The sequence below is a fragment of the Mytilus californianus genome, unplaced genomic scaffold, assembly GCF_021869535.1.
Source record: "Mytilus californianus isolate M0D057914Y unplaced genomic scaffold, xbMytCali1.0.p SCAF_10, whole genome shotgun sequence".
Taxonomy (NCBI): Eukaryota; Metazoa; Mollusca; class Bivalvia; order Mytilida; family Mytilidae; genus Mytilus; species Mytilus californianus.
This window is the reverse complement of record NW_026262582.1, coordinates 77,631,087-77,642,955: the sequence shown is the minus strand read 5'-3', so window position 1 is coordinate 77,642,955 and position 11,869 is coordinate 77,631,087.

Here is an 11,869-nt window from a genome sequence, read left to right as displayed (position 1 = left end):
ACCTGGGTATAACCCTGTCGTCTGACAAGTATCGAATCCTGAATCACATGACTCAGAATATATTATACCTGAGTATGACACCATTGGCTGACAAGTATCGAATGAATCCTGAATCACATGACCTCAGATTATATTATATCTGAGTTTCAAATTATTAATCACATTGCTTTAAGATTATATTTACCTGAGTATGACACCGTCGTCTGACAAGTATCGAATCCTGAATCACATTGCTTTAGATTATATTCTCCTACACACAGAAAGTTGTTTCGTTCATTTTCACATTTATAACACATAAGTCCATGGCTTTCTGGAAAAAAAAAACAATAATATTACTGTTACTGTCAATTAATCAATTTAGTTTTGAAGCATGGGAGATAACTCTCATTGATCTTAATTGAATAACAAAGTTCTCCTTTCAAGCAGTAAAGATGTGAGTTAAAATATGTTTGATATCTACGTGGGGAATGATTTATGTACATATGATCTATATGTATATATAATACACTAACAGCCTTTGTATAAGGTCGACACGTGGATATATCGACAAAAAAGAAGTATGTCGACTGAAGACGAATCAGAACGTTTTGTTTTTTTTCCCTTTGTGTACACACTATAAATATTAATACCCACAATACAATACTGTGATTCGGAAACTGTAATAAATTCATTTGTTTGAATCGTTGAGTTGCTGTCTTTTCTACATTTACCTTATATATCCCTTTATTGAAATTGGGTTTGTTAGACCCCTTTCACACTTGTACGAATTTGAACCGATCTTTATTTGAATCGATCTTAGAGAGACTAGTCCGATTTACATATGCACAAGAAAGATCGATCGAAATCAATCTTATTTAATCTAGTGTGTTTACACTGCAATTTAAAAAGAACCGGTTTGACCTAATTACTTTACATTTCGTAAACAAATAATCGTAAAAAAAGAATAGTAGAATAACGTGTGCATATCACGCGGACGATGACACATTGCAAAACGCATATAGAAAATAGTTGGATCATTGGAATTTGTATGCAGATATTAATTATCTTTTTGGTTCATACGTCAGAAGTCATTCGGTCTATGTCTTTGACGATGAAGATTTGCAGCTAAGAAATAGAATTTATCGATTCAGAAGAATAATCCAACAACGGTAGAAACTATGTTGACTTGTTTTATCCCATCCATCGTTTTTTAGAACACGTGTGTTTTGCCGCCAATAAACGGAAAAAATAAACATACATTTGATTTGTCGATCTTAATAGCATCAAACGATTATGTTTAATTTCTGTCAGTGGACATGATCTTATTTTATTTAACCCATCATTTATTTTGATAGCTTACAACTACAGCATGTATTCCCTGTGGAGCCTCATCGTGACACGGGCAATTAAGACGCAGAGCGTTGAAGCTTACGTACGTTATGTGTTATATCCAATTACCTAACTGTTACAAGTTATGTATAACCACAAGGGACTATATTCCAAAGCATTACTGTCAAACTAATCTAGTCAATAACAACTAACACGAACATAAAAGACACAAAGTACAGATCTGAGAGTACTCGCAGTTACTGACAGCTAGTTCAAAGTCAAAAACAACTAACACGAACACAAAAGACACAAATTACAGATCTGAGAGTACTCGTAGTTACTGACAGCTAGTTCAAAGTCAATAACAACTAATATAAACACAAAAGACACAAAGTACAGATCTGAGAGTACTCGCAGTTACTGACAGCTAGTTCAAAGTCAATAACAACTAATATAAACACAAAAGACACAAAGTACAGATCTGAGAGTACTCGTAGTTACTGACAGCTAGTTCAAAGTCAATAACAACTAACACGAACACAAAAGACACAAAGTACAGATCTGAGAGTACTCGTAGTTACTGACAGCTAGTTCAAAGTCAATAACAACTAATATTAAAGAAATCATGTATTTAAAACTAAACTTTCAATCAATACACATCCAATATTCAATGGATTTGTTGTAAAGACGTCATTAACAGTCAAAGAAAAGTAAAACAATTCATTCATAGAACTTTGAAATACAATATTGAATTTTGACACTTTGTCTCCTAATTCACAAATAGTATATTATATGAAATTCTTGGCCGTTAATTTATACTTTTGCGGTGGTATGTGACTTTATAAATACAGTGTTTAGCCTTGTGAAAATTCAACGGTAATTCTTTCGATAGAAACTTTGTAAGTCTATTTGTGTGTTGTGATATTATATGTCATATAATTTATAATATTGGATGTAACACGTCTTCTGATAGGCTGAAAGTTTTTTGTCTATCAGCTCAAAGACTCTATCAGCTCAATTTTGTCATGCGATTCTTTAAAAATGGAATTTCGAATTAATTTATAAGGAATGACTGTAATATTTGTTCTGTCTATTCCAAATAACAAAAAAAAAAATGTGTGCATACTTTTTAATAACTCGCTACGCGGGTTATTCAGATGTGTACACCACATTTTTGTAAAATCGTGATAGAAAAAAATTGTGTCACAAGGGGACGTACGCCATCAACGTTTATCCTGTATCCGCCTCTGTTATAGGATTATCACATGGGACTTTTAAAAGCTTTTTTTTTTTTGGTCCCCTAATCGGACTACCCCACTGTGGACAGGTAAAAATGTATTGTTGTATTGTATTTAATATAATTTTCTCCCTTCATTGTAATTTTAATAATAAAAACAATCATTAAAATAAAAAGACGTGATACGAATGCCAATAAAACAACTCTCCACCAGAGACCAAATGACGTTCAAGTTAACTAGAGGTTACCGAACGGCCTTCAACAATGAGCAAAATCCTTACCGCATAGTAAGCTATAAAAGGCCCAGAAATGACAAATGTAAAACAATAGACAAACATAAGAAGAAACTATTATAATATATATCAGTTGAAAAGGGCTTAACTCCCCAAGATCGATACAAAGCAAATAACAACTAACACGAACACAAAAGACACAAAGTACAGATCTGAGAGTACTCGCAGTTACTGACAGCTAGTTCAAAGTCAGTATCAACTAACACGAACACAAAAGACACAAAGTACAGATCTGAGAGTACTCGCAGTTACTGACAGCTAGTTTAAAGTCAATAACAACTAACACGAACACAAAAGACACAAAGTTCAGATCTGAGAGTACTCGCAGCTACTGACAGCTAGTTCAAAGTCAATAACAACTAACACGAACACAAAAGACACAAAGTTCAGATCTGAGAGTACTCGCAGCTACTGACAGCTAGTTCAAAGTCAATAACAACTAACACGAACACAAAAGACACAACGTTCAGATCTGAGAGTACTCACAGTTACTGACAGCTAATTAAAAACCAATAACAACTAATATAAAAGAAATTATGTAACTTAAACTAAACTTTCAATCAGTACTCATCCAATATTCAATGGGTTTGGTGTAAAGACGTCATTAACAGTCAGAGAAAGTTAAACAGTTCATTCATAGAACTTTGAAATACAATATTGAATTTTGACACTATGTCTTCTAATTCACAAATAGTATACCAGAAATTCTTGGCCGTTAATTTACACTTTTGCGGTGGTATGTGACTTTATAAAAACAGTATTTAGCATTATGAAAATCCAACGGTAATTCTTTGAACTTTGTTGGTGTGGTTCATAAGTGCTTTCCGTTTTTTGTTTTTTATATAGTTTAGACCGTTGGTTTAATTTCCGGTTTGAATTGTTTTACACTAGTCATTTTGGGGCCCTTTATAGCTTGCTGTTCGGTGTGAGCCAAAGCTCCGTGTTGAAGGCCGTACTTTGACCTATCATTGTTAACTTTTTATACATTGTGACTTGGATGGACAGCTGTCTCATTGACACTCATACCACATCTTCTTATTTATTTTGTAAGTCTATATGTGTGTTGTGTTATTATATTGTCATAAAATTTAATTTTGGATGTAACACGTCTTCTGATAGGCTGAAAATGTTTTTGTCTATCAGCTCATAGACATAATTTTGTTGAAATGCACAAGAAATTAACAATAAGGGGAGCTCACTCCGTAATTTGCTATCATTCTTACCAAAAATTATCTAGACATTGCTCGAATTACCGACATGCAGAAACGAAAAACCTTCCATTTCTTACTCAGGATGAGGTTAACTTCAAAACAGGATGCCTAGGTCGGCGGTTTTTTTTTTGACAATGTTTTGAAATTCGTCTAAATTGTCTGATTCTCACAAAGACTAGCACTTACATTTGTCATTATAAATATTTTCAGTTTTTAACAGCATACATGCATATACATATATATATGTATATATGTCACTATCTTAATCGTCTGTTTGTCTTTTCGTCTTGTCGTTTTTGAAGTTGTTTAGGCATGGTGTTTTCGGTTTCTATTTAACTGATGACTTTTGATTGTACTTTTGGTTACTCTCTCGATCACCCCTGTTTACGCATTGTTTTCGGTTTCTATTCGTCTTATGAATGTTGATTGTCCATTTGGTATCTCTCTCGTCTTTTCTATCGCACATGTATTCAGAATCGAATATTAAACTACAGTCGACATAAAGGATTTAGATCAGAACGCGTAACAAAGTTACTGTCATGGACACTTAACAGCTGTTATTGATTCTGATATTTTTTTCAATATCTAAACCATTGATGATAAGTACAAATGTATCTTTACAACATAAAACAATGAACTCTTCCGATAACGATCGGTTGTAATGTAAATGACAAAGACTCGATTTAAGAATTAAGTTATTCATATTCACGGACTTAAACTTTGACCTTCCGTTAACTTATAAAAACAAGGTTTAAGAAGACATTTAGCTGACAATTATATTATGTATTGTTTGCTGACATATATTGTTAAGTCCATATTTTAAGAACAATAAAAAACGTTCTCGATAGCGTAAGAACTTTAAAAGAAACGATAGTTGTCGAATTGCGCATCAGTAAACAGGGTACTGTTAATGTTATTGAAACGGTTTTGTGGAACACAAACTCTGTAATTAATTAACCTTATTCTTGGTTTAAAAAAAACCAGGAGTTTAAAACATTTTTTTTGTTACAACTGTTCAGCTCTGAATCTGAATAAAAAGACAATGTTTTGTCCTTATATGATCTTATATAAGGAGCATGCGCAACAAGCATTGTTATTTTTATTTTGTTTTTGTTCCATTCATTAGTAACGAACAGGTAGTATTTATTAAATAAAAGCTGAAAATATATTATAATATTGTGAAAAAGACGAGTCGCCCTGTTGCAACATTTTACAATTTGTTTCTTTATCAACAAAAAGTATATACATTGACGTGTGAAAGAGACCAGTCGAACTGGTATAGAACTTTCTAATTTGTTTCTGTATGCTCAAAATGTATATGAATTAGTATTGTGAATGAGACCAGTCGAACTGATATAGGACTTTCCAATTTGTTTCCATAAGCTCCAAATGTATATGAATTGATATGTGAAAGAGACCAGTCGAACTTGCTGGTATAGGACTTTCAAATTTGTTTCTATATGCTCCAAAAGTATATGAATTTATATGTGAAAGAGACCAGTCGAACTGGTATAGGACTTTCCAATTTGTTTCTATAAGCTCCAAAAGTATATGAATTGATATGAGAAAGAGACCAGTCGAACTATTGTAGGAATTTACTATAAAGGCCTCAAATGTATGTGAATTAGGATCGTGAAAAGGAAGGGATCAGTCTAATTTTTGATAGTTATAACAATTTGAATAGCTGAAACATGGCTAAATGTTGTTTTATACAATTTGCTTCGATAAAAGACAAAAAAGGTTAGAAGTAGCATTGAAAAAAAATATCTTTTGACTGGTTGTAACATTTTAAAATGTACTACTATATGCTCAAACAAAATGTATACGAATTAACATCGTGGAGCAGTTCATTAGAACTGTTGAAACATGTTATCATTTGTTTCTATTGCTCAAAGCATCTAAGTATACATTATGGAGGAGATCAGTTGATCTGTTGCAACATTTTCCAATTTGCTTCTATATAAACAAAAAGCATGCGAATTACTATTGTGGAAGAAATCAATTGGACTCTTCTCTAGGGAGGTTTTCAAATAATGAAAATGTCAGATATGCCTCATTACCAGCTTTCACCAGACGTTGTCTTCAGTTATATAGATTTATTACGGTAGAAGAAAACAACGTGTAGCATTTCATTAATAAATGAACCAAAGAAAATAGAATCGATTAAAACATTTTCTTATCGGAATGTGCCTAGAATTCCTTCTTTGATTACAATTAATGCACCAATAGTAGGGTGTAACTACACTTGGTCCAGCAATATAGCCGAACATTTTAATACACCGTTATCGATATTAAGGTATTAGAACACATAGTCCAGCAATATAGCCGAGCATTTTTACTGTCAATTCTGTTAATTAAAATGAACCGTCAAACGTGTTTACGGAATTAAGAAAAAGATTTGAAATCTTAAATTTGCGTTATAGCAATTTTATTTCATTTAACAGTATTTACCGTAAGTATAATAGAGAAAGTTAATAGATCCTAAGATGTTTGAAAAAATAGACCCTTTGAATTTTCACGGCCTTTTTGTATGGAAGTCTATGAAATATCAACCCCAACATGGTTTCCTTTTTACAGTTTTCTTTCTTGTTTAATACAGAAGAGTGCAAGTAGGGGGTATATTTTGCTTAGTTACAATATTTTTCAAGAACAGCATCATACTTTTAGGGAATACGATCAAGTTTTGAGAAATTTATGCGAGTGTACAAATAGTACGCATATAAGATTATATAATTTTGAAAAGAAGTGAAGTGAAATAAAAATTATAATAGAAGGTACTGCAGATCATAGAGTTATTTCCCCTTTCAGACGTTCATAGTGCAATTCATATAATTTACATCTGCCATGACCATGGGTAAAAGTAAAAATATTGGTAGTTTTAAATATAACTTTGCATTTTGAACAAAAAATCAACGACTATTTGGTTGTCAAGGATTTAAATGAGGACAATACCCCCGAGACTTTAAACGTTAGCAAAAGTAACGGTTGTTTTCGTTTAAATGTGATTCGTTGTTTAATGGCTGTTATTTGTCTGCCAGTTTTAATGTTAAACCGCCATATATCTGGTTTTTCGTAAAATTTTCAGACATTGTTCATAAATATATATTCTAGTCCTCGCCCGCTCGATCCTATATAGATAGGGTTCTCGTTGTCAATACAACTTATAACGCTTGTTGGTACACTTCACAAAACATAACATCGCAGATGTTTCCGTAAACCTCACAAGAGAACATGTAAGACATCGCAGATGTTTCCGTTAACGTCACAAGAGAACATGTAAGACATTGCATATGTTTCCGTTAACACCACAAGATAACATGTAAGACATCACAGATGTTTCCGTTAACCTCACAAGAGAACATGTAAGACATCGCAGATGTTTCCGTTAACACCACAAGAGAACATGCAAGACATCGCAGATGTTTTTTTCTTAACGTCACAAGAGAACATGTAAGACATCGCAGACTTTTCCGTTAACATCACATGAAAACATGTAAGACATCGCAGATGTTTCCGTTAATGTCACAAGAGAACATGTAAGACATTACAGATTTTTCCATTGACTTCATAAGAGAGCTTGTAAGACATTACAGATGTTTCCGTTACCACACAAGAGAACATGTAAGACATTACAGATGTTTCCGTTAATGTCACAAGAGAACATGTAAGACATTACAGATTTTTCCGTTGACGTCATAAGAGAGCTTGTAAGACATTTCAGATGGTTCCGTTAACGTCACAAGAGAACATGTAAGACATTGCAGATGTTTCCGTTAAAGTCACAAGTCTTAGAGCACATGTTTGACGCACACCACTGTGCCTGCATATGTGATTACAGCGTAACATAATTTAATGTCAAGTGTGAATCTCAATTAGGGATAAGGTATTTCACATTATATAATCTCATATTTACTTTCAATACACACCACAATTTTTTAATGGTACATAAATCAAAAACCGGAAAAACTTTGTGGATTCCTAAAAATATTCAGAGAGGTGAACTGATTTTATGTCCGTAAAAATCGTACCCTCATAGCTTAAACACATGATTGCTGTGATTTTAATTATAATTTTAAATGTGTGTTTAGCGTATAAGAATACGCTCAATGCATTGAGACAAGGGCTTTGTTGTGTCTAAAGGTGCAGAACAAAGAGAAAACACAAAATTTACCAACAAATACATGCAGCAAAATTTAGGAGGCTCTACCACTTTTACTATGTACAACGTTTGTATTTTTTTTTTCTCTCTTTCAGTTTTTCGATATGTGTTCCATTGCTTAGTTCCTTTCGGCACACCTCGACAAATTGTACATTAACCTATCGATGTTTTCCGCATTCGCTGTTATCTTAATAAAATACATGCATAAAGTACAAACCTGTGCTTAGATAGGTCATCACCACTGCAAACAAAATTAAAACTTCCATTCTATGCAGATATTGCCATTCAATGTCCTGCGCTCAAAATGTCAGTTCTACATTAAAATATTCAACTGCACGTTAACTGTAATCAAAAGTAACAGCAAGGGGGATATTTGTTACATAAGTAAAATTTGGAATATTGACAGCTATTGTCACATAGACTGATGCAAAATAACGACATCAGATATATCATCAATACTTGTTTACGGCATAGATTCTTTGAATCTGTTCACAAACAAACTGGTTCATACCACATCTTCTTACTTATATTGCCATCTTTTGAGATATATGTTCTGTGCTTGAAATTACGATATATTTATTCCCTTTGTGGAATCACTTTTGTATTGAATCCTTTCCGAGGTAGAGTAGCTGTTCCTTTATTGGTTATGTATTGTGGGTCAATGTAAATTTGATAAAGACACTGAGTTAGAGTTATACAATTTGCAATAACTGTAATAGTTCGATCTCCTGAAATTTTAATTTCCGAATGTTCAAAACTGACATACTCTATAAAAGATTCTAAGAGATAAAATAGAATAATGATGCATGCCAAATTTAAATATAACTGCTTCTCGTCAAATCTATTACATGTACTTAAGACCAAACTTCTATTTTCATTAATTTATTGCGTGAATGAATGTGATAGTTTCGGTTTGTGTTGTCTCGAATTATTCCTTTGTAAAACAACAAGTATGTTCAAACGTCATATACCGCACATATTGAACACATACGTTAAATCCGAAAAAAATTGCACTACATTAAGTATATTTTTTCGTCGAATCCTGTATTTCAGATCAACGAAATCAATTTTACACTTAGAATTTCTCTGATCACACAAACAGCACTGATTTGTTTTATATATTCCGATTTTTTTTTTCTTTAGTGGTTTACATCTTCTTGAAAGTAGCGTCGGTGCAATATCACTGTTAATTGTGAGCTTTTAATTTGTCTGCAGTTTTTTTTCATAATCTAAAACATATTAAGGATAAAGAATATTTCCCTTCCAATACACAAATCATTGATAGTTCGTTGATAGCTTGTTATATGTCAAATGATTGGTTTTGATCTTTACAATGAAACAAATTAAGTTTTCCCTGATCGATTTGGTCCCATAGCTGATGTAAAGTAAAGAGGAATTATTGGAATGTCTTTAAACTGATTCGATTTGTTTGCATGCTTTTAGTATTGTACACTCGCGGCATGATCAATAAAAGGAAATCTCCGTGGATTATAATCCGGAAGTAGTGTTATTTTGATGTCACTTGTATTGTTAATGTTTTTCTGATTTTTTACAACGGTATAAAACGCGTAAGATGTACTGATTCGTGCGATGCTATTTGAAAGAAATGTATACATGTATCACAGCGGTGAAATTAAGATATAAAAAAGGAGAATCAAAACTCATAAGTCGACGGCAGACGGACAAAATCATGTCTCAAACGGAATCTTATAATCTCAGCAAAATGCTACCTAGATGACTATATACACGACTAGGGTGGATCCAGGAAGGAGATAATTTGTCACCGTTATTGCAAAAGGAGGAACTGCCCCCTCTCCCATTTTGAAAATGTTGTATTCTCCACTACAAATTCTTATTTTTTTCCTCTTCCAATTGAACGTCACTACCATTTAATTTTGTATTTGTCGTAAAGTGTATAAGTGACACCTAGGTGTTTTAATGAAATAGTTTAAGCTCTAAATTCACCCGATTTTTAAAATGTTAAGAAGAAATTTATTCGTAACTATTTGATTATTTGTTGCTTGGTTGCTGTCTCACTAGGGTTAGCGTATATACCACATTTTCACTTTTATTCATGTTATTGACGTGTATTTAATAGAGAATAATATTGATAACAACTTGAGCTAATGCTGGTTACTGTACATGTATTATCTTGCTCCTTGTTGTCTTTTCTTAACTCATTGGGATTTATAGCTTTATATATTGTGAAGACATCTGTGTCTTTTAGAAGATCGCGTGGTGACCTCTATAGATGTGTTTTGTAATTTTGTTGTTATTATACTGTTGTCTTTCTCTATAGGTGTCTATTGTTATTGTGGTGTTGTACTGTTGTATTTCTGCAACACCTATATATACGTATCCAAATCTCCTTTTATTTGTATTTAAATGCTAGCGTTGTGCGCGGAAGGTCTTTAAATTACTTATTTAATTCAATTCCATGTCGAGTCACCTCGAACTCTTTGCTTAACATAAATGGGCAAACCAAGTTACACTACATCTAACAAAATTAGAATCAATCGGCAATCTATGACACATTCTGTTATCCTACATCTAGATTGTTAGATCATCCGATGAGTGCTGAATGCGAGTAGCACCTGCTATTTATGAGTTAGACTGGTTTCCTGTCCTTTATCTGTTTGGCTCTGACAGATTGACAACAAGGATATCTGAGAAACCCGTATGTTGCAAGGGAGAGGATCAGCCTATTTGTGATTAAAAGGAAAGACTTGTCGGCTTTGAGTCAATATATAGATAACATATAGTTAAATAGAGTATGATATAGCAGATTGTTACCCCGAGACAAAAAAATGTCAATCGAAGTGAAGCCGAGAGAGATATTGTTTTTTTTAGGGGTAACAATCTGCTCTCCGGTAGATGTTAATTAAATCTTCAGACTGAATGTCCTGTTATTATAGTCTATAAAAATTTTGTTTTATTTGATATTGTTTTTCATAAGTTAATACGTGTACGTGATGGTAACTAAAAATATTGTCACCGGATGTGGAATGGGTTATAGGTAAAATGTAATCCTCAAAACAAAACTAGCGTTTTAACACGAATTAATGTATTCCTACAGACTGTAACTTAAGACCTAGGACGTTAACATTGATATTGATTGGTCTGTCGATAAAGTGCAAAGTTCGTTTAATTCAAAATGACATAATAACATTTTAGACCATCCTTAATATCATATGAAGTATTTGCCGATTGAGGCCAAGAAGCCATCAATCGATCAATCAATAAACGGTTTACTGTGGTTGATATGACAGAAAATACCAACGATTTGTTTTCATTATGCTGAATCTGGTATTATTGTTCGGCGCGTGGAAAATTCAGTAGAACACCAACTTGAAGGCTATATTTTCCTTAGATGAGGGACTGGATGGGTCATTTTTGTATCTTTATTTCTTTAAGTCATTTTTCTCTATTCTTTTTTTTTTTGCACATTGTTCTACAAAAATGTATATTCTTTATATTCAACAACCTATAACTCTCTATCCTTTTTTTTGCACATTTTTCTATTTCTTTATATTTTAGAACACCATATATATCTATTTCCATTATTTTTTTGTCTTTTAATCTCTGTGTTTTGTCCATTATTCTATATCCCGTAAACCCCATCCGAACCCTCTAAACTGATAAATGTCCAATAAACACCATT